Genomic DNA, 20613 nt, shown 5'->3' with positions numbered 1-20613 from the left:
AACCTCAATTTGTAATTCAATGCAATGCACTCGAATTGTTAAATTAAACACACAACCTGATTTAGGGAATTAGACTCACAAACATAATAGGACCCCTATATCATTAACAATAAAAAAAAGAATTATAAAGCAAATGATGTGTTTGTGGATAGTAAAATCAATAACAAGTCTCAAAACACCGAATCTCACTTCACTTGTTGAAAGATTCGATCTTTATATGAAATAGGGCATAAAGATTGAATCTTTATATTGAATAGGCTTTGTTGTTAGCTCGAGAACTAGAGGATCTTTCATTAACCTCTATTAGGATCACACAAACCTCAATTTGTAATTCAATGCAATGCACTCGAATTGTTAAATTAAACACACACACACTGATTGAGGGAATTAGACTCACAAACATAATAGGACCCCTATATATTAACAATAAAAAAAGAATTATAAACAAATGATGTGTTTGTGGATAGTAAAATCAATAACAAGTCTCAAAACACTCGAATCTCACTTCTACTTGTTGAAAGATTCGATCTTTATATGAAATAGGGCATAAAGATTGAATCTTTATATTGAATAGGCTTTGTTTTAGCTCGAGAACTAGAGGATCTTTTTAACCTCTATTAGGATCCACACAACCTCAATTTGTAATTCAATGCAATGCACTCGAATTGTTAAATTAAAACACACACAACTGATTTAGGGAAATTACTACAAACATAATAGGACCCCTATATTTAACATAAAAAAAAAATTATAAAGCAAATGATGTGTTTGTGGATAGTAAAATCAATAACAAGTCTCAAAACACCGAATCTCACTTCTACTTGTTGAAAATTCGATCTTTATATGAAATAGGGCATAAAGATTGAATCTTTATATTGAATAGGCTTGTTGTTAGCTCGAGAACTAGAGGATCTTTCATTATCCTCTATTAGGATCACACAAACCTCAATTTGTAATTTAATGCAATGCACTCGAATTGTTAAATTAAAACACACACACCGATTTAGGGAATTAACTCACAAACATAATAGGACCCCTATATCATTGAACAATGAAAAAAAAGAATTATAAAGCAAATGATGTGTTTGTGGATAGTAAAATCAATAACAAGTCTAAAACACCAAATCTCACTTCTACTTGTTGAAAGATTCGATTTTATATGAAATAGGTCATAAAGATTGAATCTTTATATTGCATAGGCTTTGTTGTTACCTCGAGAACTAGAGGATCTTCTATTTACCTCTATTAGGATCAACACAAACCTAATTTGTAAATTCAATGCAATGCATTGAATTGTTAAATTAAAACACACACACCTGATTTAAGGGAATTAAACTCACAAACATAATAGGACCCCTATATTATTTAACAATGAAAAAAAAGAATTATAAAGCAAATGATGTGTTTGTGGATAGTAAAATCAATAACAAGTCTTAAAACACTCGAATCTCACTTCAACTTTTTGAAAGATTCGATCTTTATATGAAATAGGGCATAAAGTTTGAATCTTTATATTGAATAAGCTTTCTTGTTAGCTCGAGAAATAGAGGATCTTTCATTAACCTCTATTAGGATCCACACAAACCTCAATTTGTAACTTCAATGCAATGCACTCGAATTGTTAAATTAAAACACACACACTTGATTTAAGGGTATTAAACTCACAAACATAATCGGACCCCTATATTATTTAACAATGAAAAAAAAAGAATTATAAAGCAAATGATGTGTTTGTGGATAGTAAAATCAATAACAAGTCTCAAAACACTCGAATCTCACTTCTACTTGTTGAAAGAGTCGATCTTTATAGGAAATAGGGCATAAAGATTGAATCTTTATCTTACATAGGCTTTATTTTTAGCTTAAGAGCTAGAGGATCTTTTATTAACCTCTATTAGGATCCACACAACCCTCAATTTGTAAATTCAATACAATGCACTCGAATTGTTAAATTAAAACACACATATCTGATTTAAGAAAATTAAACTCACAAACATAATAGGACCCCTATATTTTTTAACAATGAAAAAAAAAATTATAAAGCAAATGATGTGTTTGTGGATAGTAAAATCAATAAGAAGTCTCAAAACACCCGAATCTCACTTCTACTTGTTGAAAAAGTCGATCTTTATATGAAATAGGGCATAAAGATTGAATCTTTATATTGCATAGGCTTTGTTGTTAGCTCAAGAACTAGAGGATCTTTTATTAACCTCTGTTAGGATTCACACAACCCTCAATTTGTAAATTCAATGCAATGCACTCGAATTGTTAAATTAAAACACACACACCTGATTTAAGGGAATTAAACTCACAAACATTATAGGACCCCTATATTATTTAACAATGAAAAAAAAGAATTATAAAGCAAATGATGTGTTTGTGGATAGTAAAATCAATAACAAGTCTCAAAACACCCAAATCTCACTTCTACTTGTTGAAAGATTCGATCTTTATATGAAATAGGGCATAAAGATTGAATCTTTATATTGCATAGGCTTTGTTGTTAGCTCGAGAACTAGAGGATCTTCTATTTACCTCTATTAGGATCAACACAAACCTCAATTTGTAAATTCAATGCAATGCATTCGAATTGTTAAATTAAAACACACATACCTGATTTAAGGGAATTAAACTCACAAACATAATAGGACCCCTATATTATTTAACAATGAAAAAAAAGAATTATAAAGCAAATGATGTGTTTGTGGGTAGTAAAATCAATAACAAGTCTCAAAACACTCGAATCTCACTTCTACTTGTTGAAAGATTCGATCTTTATATGAAATAGGGCATAAAGATTGAATTTTTATATTGAATAGGCTTTGTTGTTAGCTCGAGAACTAGAGGATCCTTTATTAACCTCTATTTGGATCCACACAACCTTCAATTTGAAAATTCAAGGTAATGCACTCGAATTATTAAATTAAAACACACACACCTGATTTAAGGGAATTAAACTCACAAACATAATAGGACCCCTATATCATTCAACAACTAAAAAAAAAGACTTATAAAGCAAATGATGTGTTTGTGGAAAGTAAAATCAATAACAAGTCTCAAAACACCCGAATCTAACTTCTACTTGTTGAAAGATTCGATCTTTATATGAAATAGGGCATAAAGTTTAAATCTTTATATTGAATAGGCTTTCTTGTTAGCTCGAGAACTAGAGGATCTTTCATTAACCTCTATTAGGATCCACACAAACCTCAATTTGTAACTTCAATGCAATGCACTCGAATTGTTAAATTAAAACACACACACCTGAATTAAGGGAATTAAACTCATAAACATAATAGGACCCCTATATCATTTAACAATGAAAAAAAAGAATTATAAAGCAAATGATGTTTTTGTGGATAGTAAAATCAATAACAAGTCTCAAAACACCCGAATCTCACTTCTGCTTGTTGAAAGAGTCGATCTTTATATGAAATAGGTCATAAAGATTGAATCTTAATATTGCATAGGCTTTATCGTTAGCTCGAGAACTAGAGGATCTTTTATTAACCTCTATTAGGATCCACACAACCCTCAATTTGTAAATTCAATGTAATGCACTCGAATTGTAAAATTAAAACACACACACACATAATTTGAGGGAATGAGACTCACTTCTACTTGTTGAAAGAGTCGATTTTTATAGGAAATAAGGCATAAAGATTGAATTTTTATATTGAATAGGCTTTGTTGTTAGCGCGAGAACTAGAGGATCCTTTATTAACCTCTATTAGGATCCACACAACCTTCAATTTGTAAATTCAATGCAATGCACTCGAATTATTAAATTAAAACACACACACCTGATTTAAGGGAATTAAACTCACAAACATAATAGGACCCCCATATCATTCAACAACTAAAAAAAAAGACTTATAAAGCAAATGATGTGTTTGTGGATAGTAAAATCAATAACAAGTCTGAAAACACCCGAATCTCCCTTGTACTTGTTGAAAGATTCGATCTTTATATGAAATAGGGCATAAAGATTGAATCTTTATATTTAATAGGCTTTGTTGTTAGCTTGAGAACTAAGGGATCTTTCATTAACCTCTATTATGATCCACACAAACCTCAATTTGTAAGTTCAATGCAATGCACTCGAATGTTAAATTAAAACACACATACACCTGATTTGAGGGAATTAGACTCACAAACATAATAGGACCCCTATATCATTCAAAAACTAAAAAAAAAAAAGAATTATAAAGCAAATGATGTGTTTGTGGAAAGTAAAATCAATAACAAGTCTCAAAACACCCGAATCTAACTTCTACTTGTTGAAAGATTCGATCTTTATATGAAATAGGGCATAAAGTTTGAATCTTTATATTGAATAGGCTTTGTTGTTAGCTCGAGAACTAGAGGATCTTTCATTATCCTCCATTAGGATCCACACAAACCTCAATTTGTAACTTCAATGCAATGCACTCGAATTTTTAAATTAAAACACACACACCTGATTTAAGGGAATTAAACTCACAAACATAATAGGACCCCTATATCATTTAACAATGAAAAAAAAAGATTATAAAGCAAATGATGTGTTTGTGGATAGTAAAATCAATAACAAGTCTCAAAACACCAGAATCTGACTTCTGCTTGTTGAAATAGTCGATCTTTATATGAAATAGGTCATAAAGATTGAATCTTAATATTGCATAGGCCTTATCGTTAGCTCGAGAACTAGAGGATCTTTTATTAACCTATATTAGAATCCACACAACCCTCAATTTGTAAATTCAATGTAATGCACTCGAATTGTAAAATTAAAACACAAACACACACAATTTGAGGGAATGAGACTCATAAACATAATAGGACCCCTATATCATTCAAAAACTAAAAAAAGAATTATAAAGCAAATGATGTGTTTGTTGATAGTAAAATCAATAACAAGTCTCAAAACACCCGAATCTCACTTCTACTTGTTGAAAGATTCGATCTTTATATGAAATAAGGCATAAAGATTGAATCTTTATATTGCATAGGCTTTGTTGTTACCTCGAGAACTAGAGGATCTTTTATTAACCTCTATTAGGATCCACACAACCCTCAATTTGTAAATTCAATGCAATGCACTCGAATTGTTAAATTAAAACACACACACCTGATTTAAGGGAATTAAACTCACAAACATAATAGGACCCCTATATTATTTAACAATGAAAAAAAAGAATTATAAAGCAAATGATGTGTTTGTGGATAGTAAAATCAATAACAAGTCTCAAAACACTCGAATCTCACTTCTACTTGTTGAAAGAGTCGATTTTTATAGGAAATAAGGCATAAAGATTGAATCTTTATATTGCATAGGCTTTGTTTTTAGCTTGAGAACTAGAGGATCTTTTATTAACCTGTATTAGGATTCACACAACCCTCAATTTGTAAATTCAATGCAATGCACTTGAATTGTCAAATTAAAACACACACATCTAATTTAAGGGCATTATACTCACAAACATAATAGGACCCCTACATTTTTTAACAATGAAAAAAAAAAGAATTATAAAGCAAATGATGTGTTTGTGGATAGTAAAATCAATAACAAGTTTCAAAACACACGAATCTCACTTCGACTTGTTGAAAAAGTCGATCTTTATATGAAATAGGGCATAAAGATTGAATCTTTATATTGCATAGGCTTTGTTGTTAGCAAAAGAACTAGAAGATCTTTGATTAACTTCTATTAGGATTTACACAACCCTCAATTTGTAAATTCAATGTGGTGCACTCGAATTGTTAAATTAAAAAACACACACACCTGATTTAAGGGAATTAGACTCACAAACATAATAGGACCCCTATATCATTCAAAAACTAAAAAAAAAAGACTTATAAAGCAAATGATGTGTTTGTGGATAGTAAAATCAATAAGAAGTCTACAAACACCCGAATCTCACTTCTACTTGTTGAAAAAGTCAATCTTTATATGAAATAGGGCATAAAGATTGAATCTTTATATTGCATAGGCTTTGTTGTTAGCTCGAGAAGTAGAGGATCTTCAATTAACCTCTATTTGGATCAACACAACCCTCAATTTGTAAATTTAATGCAATGCATTCGAATTGTTAAATTAAAACACACACACCTGATTTGACAATGAAAAAAAAGAATTATAAAGCAAATGATTTGTTTGTGGATAGTAAATCAATAACAAGTCTCAAAACACACGAATCTCACTTCTACTTGTTAAAAGAGTCGATCTTTATATGAAATAGGGCATAAAGATTGAATCTTTATATTGCATAGGCTTTGTTGTTAGCTCGAGAACTAGAGGATCTTTTATTAACCTGTATTAGGATCCACACAACCCTGAATTTGTAAATTCAATGCAATGCACTCGAATTGTTAAATTAAAACAGACACCTGATTTAAGGGAATTAGACTCACAAACATAATAGGACCCCTATATTATTTAACAATGAAAATAAAGAATTATAAAGCAAATGATGTGTTTGTGGATAGTAAAATCAATAGCAAGTCTCAAAAAACCAGAATCTCACTTCTACTTCTTTATAGAGTGATCTTCATATAAAATAGGGCATAAAGATTGAATCTTTAAATTGCATAGGCTTTGTTGTTAACTCGAGAACTAGAGGATCTTTTATTAATTAACCTCTATTAGGATCCACACAACCCTCAATTTGTAAATTCAATGCAATGCACTTGATTTGTTAAAATAAAACACACACACACACCTGATTTGAGGGAATTAGACTCACAAACATAATAGGACCCCATATCATTCAACAACTAAAAAAAAAGAATTATAAAGCAAATGATGTGTTGGTGGATAGTAAAATCAATAACAAGTTTCAAAACACTCGAATCTCCCTTGTACTTTCAAAAATTCGATCTTTATATGAAATAGGGCATAAAGATTGAAGGTTTATATTGAATAGGCTTATTTGTTAGCTCGAGAACTAGAGGATCTTTCATTAACGTCTATTATGATCCACACAAACCTCAATTTGTAACCCCAATTATTTTATAATTGGATTAACTCTCGAAGTATACATGTTTTAAAGTTTTGAACAATAGTAAATGATGTGTTTGTGGATCGTACAAGCAATAACGAGTCTCAAAACACCCGAATCTTCCTTGTACTTGTTGAAATATTCGATCTTTATATGAAATAGGGCATAAAGATTGGATCTTTATATTGCATAGGCTTTGTTGTTAGCTTGAGAACTATAGGATCTTTTATTAACCTGTATTAGGATCCACACAACCCTCAATTTGTAAATTCAATGCAATGCACTCGAATTGTCAAATTAAAAACACACACATCTAATTTAAGGGAATTAAACTCACAAACATAATAGGACCCCTATAGTTTTTTAACATTGAAAAAAAAAGAATTATAAAGCAAATGATGTGTTTGTGGATAGTATAATCAATAACAAGTCTCAAAACACCTGAATCTCACTTCTACTTCTTTAAAGAGTCGATCTTTATATGAAATAGGGCATAAAGATTGAATCTTTATATTGCATAGGCTTTGTTGTTAACTCGGGAACTAGAGGATCATTTATAATTAACCTCTTATTAGATTCCACACAACCCTCAATTTGTAAATTCAATGCACTGCACTCGATTTGTTAAAATAAAACACACACACCTAATTTGAGGGAATTAGACTCACAAACATAATAGGACCCCTATATTATTTAACATTGAAAAAAAAGAATTATAAAGCAAATGATGTGTTTGTGGATAGTAAAATCAATAACAAGTCTCAAAACACCCGAATCTCACTTCTACTTGTTGAAAAAGTCGATCTTTTATGAAATAGGGCATAAAGATTGAATCTTTATATTGCATAGGCTTTGTTGTTTAGCTCAAGAACTAGAGGATCTTTTATTAACCTCTATTAGGATTCACACAACCCTCAATTTGTAAATTCAATGCAATGCACTCGAATTGTTAAATTAAAACACACACACCTGATTTAAGGGAATTAAACTCACAAACATAATAGGACCCCTATATTATTTAACAATAAAAAAAAAGAATTATAAAGCAAATGATGTGTTTGTGGATAGTAAAATCAATAACAAGTCTCAAAACACCCGAATCTCACTTCTACTTGTTGAAAGATTCGATTTAATATGAAATAGGGCATAAAGATTGAATCTTTATATTGCATAGGCTTTCTTGTTAGCTCAAGAACTAGAGGATATTTTATTAACCTCTATTAGGATCCACACAACCTCAATTTGTAAATTCAATGCAATGCACTCGAATTGTTAAATTAAAACACACACACACACACACACCTGATTTTAGGGAATTAGACTCACAAACATAATAGGACCCCTATATCATTCAAAAACTAAAAAAAGAATTATAAAGCAAATGATTTGTTTGTGGATAGTAAATCAATAACAAGTCTCAAAACACATGAATCTCACTTCTACTTGTTAAAAGAGTCGATGTTTATATGAAATAGGGAATAAAGATTGAATCTTAATATTGCATAGGCTTTGTTGTTAGCTCGAGAACTAGAGGATCTTTTATTAACCTTTATTAGGATCCACACAACCCTGAAATTGTAAATTCAATGCAATGCATTCGAATTGTTAAATAAAGACAGACACCTGATTTAAGAGAATTAGACTCACAAACATAATAGGACCCCTATATTATTTAACAATGAAAATAAAGAATTATAAAGCAAATGATGTGTTTGTGGATAGTAAAATCAATAACTAGTCTCAAAACACCTGAATCTCACTTCTACTTCTTTAAAGAGTCGATCATTATATGAAATAGGGCATAAAGATTGAATCTTTATATTGCATAGGCTTTGTTGTTAACTCGAGAACTAGAGGATCTTTTATTAATTAACCTCTATTAGGATCCACACAACCCTCAATTTGTAAATTCAATGCACTGCACTCGATTTGTTAAAATAAAACACACACACCTAATTTGAGGGAATTAGACTCACAAACATAATAGGACCCCATATCATTCAACAACTAAAAAAAAGAATTATAAAGCAAATGATGTGTTTGTGGATAGTAAAATCAATAACAAGTTTCAAAACACCCGAATCTCCCTTGTACTTTTTGAAAGATTCGATCTTTATATGAAATAGGGCATAAAGATTGAATGTGTATATTGAATAGGCTTATTTGTTAGCTCGAGAACTAGAGGATCTTTCATTAACGTCTATTAGGATCCACACAAACTCAATTTGTAAGATCAATTATTTTATAATTGGAGTAACAATCGAAGTATACATGTTTTAAAGTTTTGAACAATAGTTAATGATGTGTTTGTGGATAGTAAAAGCAATAACGAGTCTCAAAACACCCGAATCCCCTTGTAATTGTTGAAAGATTCGATCTTTATATGAAATAGGGCATAAAGATTGAATCTTTATATTGAATTGTTGAAAGATTCGATCTTTATATGAATTGGGAATAAAGATTGAATCTTTATATTGAATAGGCTTTGTTGTTAGCTCGAGAACTAGAGGATCTTTTATTAACCTGTATTAGGATCCACACAACCCTCAATTTGTAAATTCAATGCAATGCAATGGAATTGTCAAATTAAAACACACACATCTAATTTAAGGGAATTAAACTCACAAACATAATAGGACCCCTATATTTTTTAACAATGAAAAAAAAAGAATTATAAAGCAAATGATGTGGTTGTGGATAGTAAAATCAATAACAAGTCTCAAAACACCCGAATCTCACTTCTACTTGTTAAAAAAGTCGATCTTTATATGAAATAGGGCATAAAGGTTGAATCTTTATATTGCATAGGCTTTGTTGTTAGCTCAAGAACTAGAGGATCTTTTATTAACCTCTATTAGGATTCACACAGCCCTCAATTTGTAAATTCAATGCGGTGCACTCGAATTGTTAAATTAAAACACACACACACCTGATGTGAGGGAATTAGACTCAAAAATATAATAGGACCCATATATCATTCAAAAACTAAAAAAAAGAAATTATAAAGCAATGATGTGTTTTGTGGATAGTCAAATCAATAACAAGTCTCAAAACACCCGGATCTCACTTCTACTGGTTGAAAAAGTCGATCTTTTTATGAAATAGGGCATAAAGATTGAATCTTCATATTGCATAGGCTTTGTTGTTAGCTAAAGAACTAGAGGATCTTTTACTAAACTCTATTAGGATTCACACAACCCTAAATTTGTAAATTCAATGCGGTGCACTCGAATTGTTAAATTTAAACACACACACACCTGATGTGAGGGAATTAGACTCACAAACATAATAGGATCCCTATATCATTCAAAAACTAAAAAAAAAAACTATAAAAAATATGATGTGTTTGTGGATAGTAAAATCAATAACAAGTCTTAAAACAACCCCGAATCTCACTTCTACTTGTTGAAAGATTCGATCTTTATATGAAATAGGTAATAAAGATTGAATCTTATATTCCATAGGCTTTGTTGTTAGCTCGAGAACTAGAGGATTTTTTATTATCCTCTATTAGGATCCACACAACCCTCAATTTGTAAATTCAATGCAATGCACTCGAATTGTTAAATTAAAACACACACACCTGATTTAAGGGAATTAAACTCACAAACATAATAGGACCCATATATCATTCAAAAACTGAAAAAAAAGAATTCTAAAGCAAATGATGTGTTTGTGGATAGTAAAATTAATAACAAGTCTCAAAACACAGGAATCTCACTTCAACTTCTTGAAAGAGTCGATCTTTATATGAAATAGGGAATAAAGATTGAATTTAGATATTGCATAGGCTTTGTTGTTAGCTCGAGAACTAGAGGATCTTTTATTAACCTTTATTAGGATCCACACAACCCTGAATTTGTAAATTCAATGCAATGCATTCGAATTGTTTAATTAAAACAGACACCTGATTTAAGGGAATTAGACTCACAAACATAATAGGACCCCTATATTATTTAACAATGAAACTAAAGAATTATAAAGCAAATGATGTGTGTGTGGATAGTAGAATCAAAAACAAGTCTCAAAACACTTGAATCTCACTTCTACTTGTTTAAAGAGTCGATCTTTATATGAAATAGGGCATAAAGATTGAATCTTTATATTGCATAGGCTTTGTTGTTAACTCGAGAACTAGAGGATCTTTTATTAATTAACCTCTATTAGGATCCACACAACCCTCAATTTGTAAATTCAATGCAATCCACTCGATTTGTTAAAATAAAACACACACACACCTGATTTGAGGGAATTAGACTCACAAACATAATAGGACCCCCATATCATTCAACAACTAAAAAAAAGAATTATAAAGCAAATGATGTGTTTGTGGATAGTAAAATCAATAACAAGTTTCAAAACACCCGAATCTCCCTTGTACTTTTTCAAAAAATCGATCTTTATATGAAATAGGGCATAAAGATTGAATGTTTATATTGAATAGGCTTATTTGTTAGCTCGAGAACTAGAGGATCTTTCATTAACGTCTATTCGGATCCACACAAACCTCAATTTGTAAGCTCAATTTTTTTGTAATTGGATTAACACTCGAAGTATACATGTTTTAAAGTTTTGAACAATAGTGAATGATGTGTTTGTGGATAGTACAAGCAATAACGAGTCTCAAAACACCCGAATCTCCCTTGTACTTGTTGAAATATTCGATCTTTATATGAAATAGGGCATAAAGATTGAATCTTTATATTGCATAGCCTTTGTTGTTAGCTCGAGAACTAGAGGATCATTTATTAACATGTATTAGGATCCACACAACCCTCAATTTGTAAATTCAATGCAATGCACTCGAATTGTCAAATTAAAACACACACATCTAATTTAAGGGAATTAAACTCACAAACATAATAGGACCCCTATATTTTTTAACAATGAAAAAAAAAGAATTATAAAGCAAATGATGTGTTTGTGGATAGTAAAATCAATAACAAGTCTCAAAACACCCGAATCTCACTTCTACTTGTTAAAAAAGTCGATCTTTATATGAAATAGGGCATAAAGATTGAATATTTATATTGCATAGGCTTTGTTGTTAGCTCAAGAACTAGAGGATCTTTTATTAACCTCTATTAGGATTCACACAGCCCTCAATTTGTAAATTCAATGCGGTGCACTCGAATTGTTAAATTAAAACACACACACACCTGATTTGAGGGAATTAGACTCAAAAATATAATAGGACCCATATATCATTCAAAAACTAAAAAAAAAGAATTATAAAGCAAATGATGTGTTTGTGGATAGTCAAATCAATAACAAGTCTCAAAACACCCGGATCTCACTTCTACTGGTTGAAAAAGTCGATCTTTTTATGAAATAGGGCATAAAGATTGAATCTTCATATTGCATAGGCTTTGTTGTTAGCTAAAGAACTAGAGGATCTTTTACTAAACTCTATTAGGATTCACACAACCCTAAATTTGTAAATTCAATGCGGTGCACTCGAATTGTTAAATTTAAACACACACACACCTGATGTGAGGGAATTAGACTCACAAACATAATAGGATCCCTATATCATTCAAAAACTAAAAAAAAAAAACTATTAAAAGCAAATGATGTGTTTGTGGATAGTAAAATCAATAACAAGTCTTAAAACACCCGAATCTCACTTGTACTTGTTGAAAGATTCGATCTTTATATGAAATAGGTTATAAAGATTGAATCTTTATATTGAATAGGCTTTGTTGTTAGCTCGAGAACTAGAGGATTTTCTATTATCCTCTATTAGGATCCACACAACCCTCAATTTGTAAATTCAATGCAATGCACTCGAATTGTTAAATTAAAACACACACACCTGATTTAAGGGAATTAAACTCCTAAACATAATAGGACCCATATATCATTCAACAACTAAAAAAAAGAATTCTAAAGAAAATGATGTGTTTGTGGATAGTAAAATCAATAACAAGTCTCAAAACACAGGAATCTCACTTCAACTTCTTGAAAGAGTCGATCTTTATATGAAATAGGGAATAAAGATTGAATTTAGATATTGCATAGGCTTTGTTGTTAGCTCGAGAACTAGAGGATCTTTTATTAACCTTTATTAGGATCCACACAACCCTGAATTTGTAAATTCAATGCAATGCATTCGAATTGTTTAATTAAAACAGACACCTGATTTAAGGGAATTAGACTCACAAACATAATAGGGCCCCCTATATTATTTAACAATGAAACTCAAAAGAATTATAAAGCAATGATGTGTTGTGGATAGTAGAATCAAAAAACAATCTCAAAACACTTGAATCTCACTTCTATTCTTAAAGAGTCGATCTTTATATGAAATAGGGCATAAAGATTGAATCTTTATATTGCATAGGCTTTGTTGTTAACTCGAGAACTAGAGGATCTTTTATTAATTAACCTCTATTAGGATCCACACAACCCTCAATTTGTAAATTCAATGCAATCCAATCGATTTGTTAAAATAAAACACACACACACCTGATTTGAGGGAATTAGACTCACAAACATAATAGGACCCCCATATCATTCAACAACTAAAAAAAAAGAATTATTAAAGCAAATGATGTGTTTGTGGATAGTAAAATCAATAACAAGTTTCAAAACACCCGATCACCCTTGTACTTTTTCAAAAAATCGATCTTTATATGAAATAGGGCATAAAGATTGAATGTTTATATTGAATAGGCTTATTTGTTAGCTCGAGAACTAGAGGATCTTTCATTAACGTCTATTCGGATCCACACAAACCTCAATTTGTAAGCTCAATTTTTTTGTAATTGGATTAACACTCGAAGTATACATGTTTTAAAGTTTTGAACAATAGTGAATGATGTGTTTGTGGATAGTACAAGCAATAACGAGTCTCAAAACACCCGAATCTCCCTTGTACTTGTTGAAATATTCGATCTTTATATGAAATAGGGCATAAAGATTGAATCTTTATATTGCATAGCCTTTGTTGTTAGCTCGAGAACTAGAGGATCATTTATTAACCTGTATTAGGATCCACACAACCCTCAATTTGTAAATTCAATGCAATGCACTCGAATTGTCAAATTAAAACACACACACTAATTTAAGGGAATTAAACTCACAAACATAATAGGACCCCTATATTTTTTAACAATGAAAAAAAAAGAATTATAAAGCAAATGATGTGTTTGTGGATAGTAAAATCAATAACAAATCTCAAAACACCCGAGTCTCACTTCTACTTGTTGAAAAAGTCGATCTTTATATGAAATAGGGCATAAAGATTGAATCTTTATATTGCATAGGCTTTGTTGTTAGCTCAAGAACTAGAGAATCTTTTATTAAACTCTATTAGGATTCACACAACCCTCAATTTGTAAATTCAATGCGGTGCACTCGAATTGTTAAATTAAAACACACACACACCTGATTTGAGGGAATTAGACTCACAAACATAATAGGACCCCTATATCATTCAAAAACTAAACAAAAAGAATTATAAAGCAAATGATTTGTTTGTGGATAGTAAAATCAATAACAAGTCTCAAAACACCCGAATCTCACTTCTACTTGTTGAAAGAGTCGATCTTTATATGAAATAGGGCATAAAGATTGAATCTTTATATTGCATAGGCTTTGTTGTTAGCTCGAGAACTAGAGGATCTTTTACTAACCTCTATTAGGATCAACATAACCCTCAATTTGTAAATTTAATGCAATGCATTCGAATTGTTTAATTAAAACACACACACCTGATTTAAGGGAATTAAACTCACAAACATAATAGGACCCTTATATTTTTTAACAATGAAAAAAAAAAGAATTATAAAGCAAATGATGTGTTTGTGGATAGTAAAATAATTAACAAGTCTCAAAACACCCGAATCTCACTTCTACTTGTTAAAAAAGTCGATCTTTATATGAAATAGGGTATAAAGATTGAATCTTTATATTTCAAGAACTAGAGGATCTTTTATTAACCTCAATTAGGATTCATACAACCCTCAATTTGTAAATTCAATGCGGTGCACTCGAATTGTTAAATTAAAACACACACCTGATTTGAGGGAATAAGACTCACAAACATAATAGGACCCCTATATCATTCAAAAACTAAAAAAAAAAAAGAATTATAAAGCAAATGATGTGTTTGTGGATAGTAAAATCAATAGCAAGTCTCAAAACACCCGAATCTCACTTCTACTTGTTGAAAGATTCGATCTTTATATGAAATAGGGCATAAAGATTGAATCTTTATATTCCATAGGCTTTGTTGTTAGCTCGAGAACTAGAGGATCTTTTATTATCCTCTATTAGGATCAACACAACCCTCAATTTGTAAGTTCAATGCAATGCACTCGAATTGTTAAATTAAAACACACACACCTGATTTAAGAGAATTAAACTCACAAACATAATAGGACCCATATATTATTTAACAATGAAAAAAAAGAATTATAAAGCAAATGATGTGTTTGTGGATAGTAAAATCAATAACAAGTCTCAAAACACCCGAATCTCACTTCTACTTGTTGAAAGAGTCGATCTTTATATGAAATAGGGTATAGAGATTGAATCTTTATATTGCCCAGGCTTTGTTGTTAGCTCGAGAACTAGGGGATTTTCTATTATCCTCTATTAGGATCCACACAACCCTCAATTTGTAAGTTCAATGCAATGCACTCGAATTGTTAAATTAAAACACACACACCTGATTTAAGAGAATTAAACTCACAAACATAATAGGACCCATATATTATTTAACAATGAAAAAAAAGAATTATAAAGCAAATGATGTGTTTGTGGATAGTAAAATCAATAACAAGTCTCAAAACACCCGAATCTCACTTCTACTTGTTGAAAGAGTCGATCTTTATATGAAATAGGGTATAGAGATTGAATCTTTATATTGCCTAGGCTTTGTTGTTAGCTCGAGAACTAGAGGATATTTTATTAATTAACCTCTATTAGGATCCACACAACCCTCAATTTGTAAATTCAATGCAATGCACTCGAATTGTTAAATTAAAACACACACACACACACACACACACTCACAGACACACACAGACACACACACGCACACACACACGCACACACACACACACACACACACACACACACACACACAACACACACACACACACACCACACACACACACACACACACACACACACACACACACACACACACACACACACACACACACACACGATTTTAGGGAATTAGACTCACAAACATCATAGGACCCCTATATCATTCAAAAACTATAAAAAAGAATTATCAAGCAAATGATGTGTTTGTGGATAGTAAATTAATAACAAGTCTCAAAACACACGAATCTCACTTCTACTTGTTAAAAGAGTCGATCTTTATATGAAATAGGGCATAAAGATTGAATCTTTATATTGCATAGGCTTTGTTGTTAGCTCGAGAACTAGAGGATCTTTTATTAACCTTTATTAGGATCCAAACAACCCTGAACTTGTAAATTAAATGCAATGCATTCGAATTGTTAAATTAAAACAGACACCTGATTTAAGGGAATTAGACTCACAAACATAATAGGACCCCTATATTATTTAACAATGAAAATAAAGAATTATAAAGCAAATGATGTGTTTGTGGATAGTAAAATCAATAACAAGTCTCAAAACACCTGAATCTCACTTCTACTTCTTTAAAGAGTCGATCTTTATATGAAATAGGGCATAAAGACTAAATCTTTATATTCAATAGGCTTTGTTGTTAACTCGGGAACTAGAGGATCTTTTATTAATTAACCTCTATTAGGATCCACACAAGCCTCAATTTGTAAATTCAATGCAATGCACTCGATTTGTTAAAATAAAACACACACACCTGATTTGAGGGAATTAGACTCACAAACATAATAGGACCCCCATATCATTCAACAACTAAAAAAAAGAATTATATAGCAAATGATGTGTTTGTGGATAGTAAAATAAGTAACAAGTTTCAAAACACCCGAATCTCACTTCTACTTGTTGAAAAAGTCGATCTTTATATGAAATAGGACATAAAGATTGAATCTTTATATTGCATAGGCTTTGTTGTTAGCTAAAGAACTAGAGGATCTTTTACTAACCTCTATTAGGATTCACACAACCCTAAATTTGTAAATTCAATGCGGTGCACTCGAATTGTTAAATTAAAACACACACACACATGATGTGAATGAATTAGACTCACAAACATAATAGGACCCCTATATCATTCAAAAACAAAAAAAAAAAGAATTATAAAGCAAATGATGTGTTTGTGGATAGTAAAATCAATAACAAGTCTCAAAACACCCGAATCTCACTTCTACTTGTTGAAAGATTCGATCTTTATATGAAATAGGTCATAAAGATTGAATCTTTATATTCCATAGGCTTTGTTGTTAGCTCGAGAACTAGAGGATTTTCTATTATCCTCTATTAGGATCCACACAACCCTCAATTTGTAAATTCAATGCAATGCACTCGAATTGTTAAATTAAAACACACACACCTGATTTAAGGGAATTAAACTCACAAACATAATAGGACCCATATATCATTTAACAATGAAAAAAAAAGTATTATAATGCAAAAGATGTGTTTGTGGATAGTAAAATCAATAACAAGTCTCAAAACACCTGAATCTCACTTCTACTTCTTGAAAGAGTCGATCTTTATATGAAATAGGGTATAGAGATTGAATCTTTATATTGCCCAGGCTTTGTTGTTAGCTCGAGAACTAGGGGATTTTCTATTATCCTCTATTAGGATTCACACAACCCTCAATTTGTAAATTCAATGCAATGCATTCGAATTGTTAAATTAAAACACACACACCTGATTTAAGGGAACTAGAGGATATTTTATTAATTAACCTCTATTAGGATCCACACAAACCTCAATTTGTAAATTCAATGCAATGCACTCGAATTGTTAAATTAAAACACACACACACACACACACACACACACACACACACACACACACACACACACACACACACACACACACACACACACACACACACACACACACACACACACACACACACATGATTTTAGGGAATTAAACTCACAAACATAATAGGACCCCTATATTATTTAACATTGAAAAAAAAGAATTATAAAGCAAATGATGTGTTTGTGGTTAGTAAAATCAATAGCAAGTCTCAAAACACCCGAATCTCACTTCTACTTGTTTAAAGAGTCGATCTTTATATGAAATAGGGCATAAAGATTGAATCTTTATATTCCATAGGCTTTGTTGTTAGCTCGAGAACTAGAGGATCTTTTATTAATTAACCTCTATTATTTCAGAGGTAGCCCAGGTAACTTTATCCATGTTGGAACCACCTTAATATCCGCATTTAGAAGATCCAAATCAGGTGTCTATTCCTGCATAATCACCGGTTTACGGTCATACAATATTGACCCCCCCTGCATCCCCTTCATCTTATCCTCCACAGTTTTAAATCGAACCACAAACACTCCATTATTCATCATTGCCACCTTCACTACACCATATTTACCCCATACTCTCCTAATGAAACCTTCAATAATTCGAAATGGCGGTTTAACACCTAAAATATAACATACAATCGCAGATTGCCAGTATTTAATTTCAGGGTCCACATCTTCACTAGTGATTTTAATCACATCATCTTTATCAGCAGATTTATTAGTGTTCGTTGTGAAATCCAAACCCTCCTTATGAAGATGTCCAAATAATGAGTTACTCCACACATTACCCACATTACTATTTAACTGTTGCATAGGATGAGGAGAAGGATTGACTTTAGAAGGTCCAGATTGTCTCACCAGAGTTTGAATCGATGCAATCCAATCCGCTAGACGGGTTCTAGCAGCCTCAGAGTTTGCCTTGTCCTGGTTCGATAAATCCTGGTTCAATGAACATCCAGAATCCTTATCATCATCATCAGATGTCCAACTTAGAGCTGCGATACCCTGAATATAATTCACATTCTTCATTTTCCTCGCATCCTCTGATTGAGGTTTTCGCGCCATTTTCACCTTCAATTTTTGCGATTGATTCGAGTTCCTCTTTTTCTTCTTTCCACCATTACCTTTCTTTGAGACAGTTGCCATTGCTCCAGCGATTACTGAGTAACAAAGAAATGAAAGCAGTGAAATTCTTAATCCTAGAGGGAAGACGGAGCTTCTCTCTCCAGACTCTCATTATCTCTCCGAAGCAGACTTATTAACGTTAGTCTTAACTTAATCTGTTTTTTGATGCTAGTATTTCTTAGTTATGGAAGCTGAAATAACTCTTATGTGATGAATGAAATGTGCATGGTCTTCTTTGAATAATGAAATGATGAACTTTTGATATATGTCCTAGGTTTACTGTGTGGAAAAATGAATGAATCGAATGAACCTCGATCATATATTTGCGTGAATTAGCTCTTATTTGAAGATCAATGTGGATGGTTGAAACACTAATGTGAATAACGCAAGTAGCTTATGCAAAATGTTTATACGCGGTCTGGAGTAAGGCGACAAGAAAACCAAATGACTGAAACTCCTAAATAAGTTGCAACCCGACTTAAGACTCTCGAGCAACTAGCTCAGAGTTATGGATTAGTCCTTCAAAACCAAATCAACAACAACCACCATGGAGACAATCCACAAGCTGCGATGACAAAAAATATTTCCGCTTTGACGATCCGCAACCTTTGTTGGGAGAGAAGATTTATTAACTCTCGAAAATTGGATAAGATACTTTGAAAAGATTTTCACGGCCACGGGTATGCCTGAGGCCCAAAAAGTAGACCAATCGACCTTTTACTTACATGCAGATGTCGATACTTGCTGGAAAAGTGTAGGACCCATTGTCAAAACTCAAGAGAACTTTCACTAGAAAGCGTTTAAGGTAGGAATTAAGGCTCGATTCTTCCCCGGGCACATTCATAGGCAGAAATACAATGAGTTTAGTAGGTTCAACCAGAGTTATAACATGACTGTGCAAGAGTATGCTCAAAAATTTAATGAGTATGCCCGCTTTTGCCCAATTGTAGTTCCAGATGAGGCAACTAATGCTCAGAATTTTGAAGATGGACTTAAGTTCGATCTTCATACTCGAATGGGAGGTAGTACCTCAACTACTTTCACAGAGGCGTATGCAAAGGCCTCAAACATAGATAGAATTCTATAGCGTGATAGAGAAGTGGTGAGTAGATATAAAAGAAAGGAACCTTCCAGCAACAACAGTCAAGGGTCGATAGAAGGCCCAAAAACAACAATAATGGAGGAAACAACAACAACAACGGTGCACGCTACAACGACCGCAACAATCAAAATTCTGGACAACAGGCCCAATAAGAAAATAAGAACCAAAAGAACTTTGTTTGCAAGAAGTGTTCCAAGAGCCACCTAGGATTCACTTGTCAGGGTGAAAGGAACAAATGTTTCGAATGTGGATAATTAGGTAAAAAATCATTCAACTGTCCCAAGAAGCAAGCTCAAAATGGATCAAATGCGAATAATGGTAACAATGGAGGTGGAAATAGAATTCAAAACTTTAATAACAACTGCCCCAGTGGTGGAAATGCTGCACAAAACGGGAACCAGAACAACCGCTCTTTTAGAGGTGGAAAGGGAAACTTTGGCAAGAACGACAATGGAGGCTACACCAAATCGATTTC

At 32.0% G+C, this 20613-nt stretch overlaps 1 long non-coding RNA gene across 1 annotated transcript; it reads right to left on the bottom strand.

Moving 5' to 3' along the window:
- Positions 1 to 185: 185 nt before the first annotated feature.
- On the bottom strand, positions 186 to 17524 carry LOC130590348 (uncharacterized). The gene is made up of 4 exons (XR_008967979.1): positions 16804 to 17524; positions 14367 to 15657; positions 2539 to 2616; positions 186 to 298 (listed from the first exon to the last, which is right to left on the bottom strand). It is a non-coding gene; the product is annotated as an uncharacterized LOC130590348 (long non-coding RNA).
- Between the last annotated feature and the right edge of the window lie 3089 nt (positions 17525 to 20613).

The sequence above is a fragment of the Beta vulgaris genome, chromosome 2 (assembly GCF_026745355.1).
Source record: "Beta vulgaris subsp. vulgaris cultivar EL10 chromosome 2, EL10.2, whole genome shotgun sequence".
Classification (NCBI taxonomy): domain Eukaryota; kingdom Viridiplantae; phylum Streptophyta; class Magnoliopsida; order Caryophyllales; family Amaranthaceae; genus Beta; species Beta vulgaris.
Note: the sequence above shows the minus strand (reverse complement) of the source record. Positions and strands in the feature narration are given on the sequence as shown.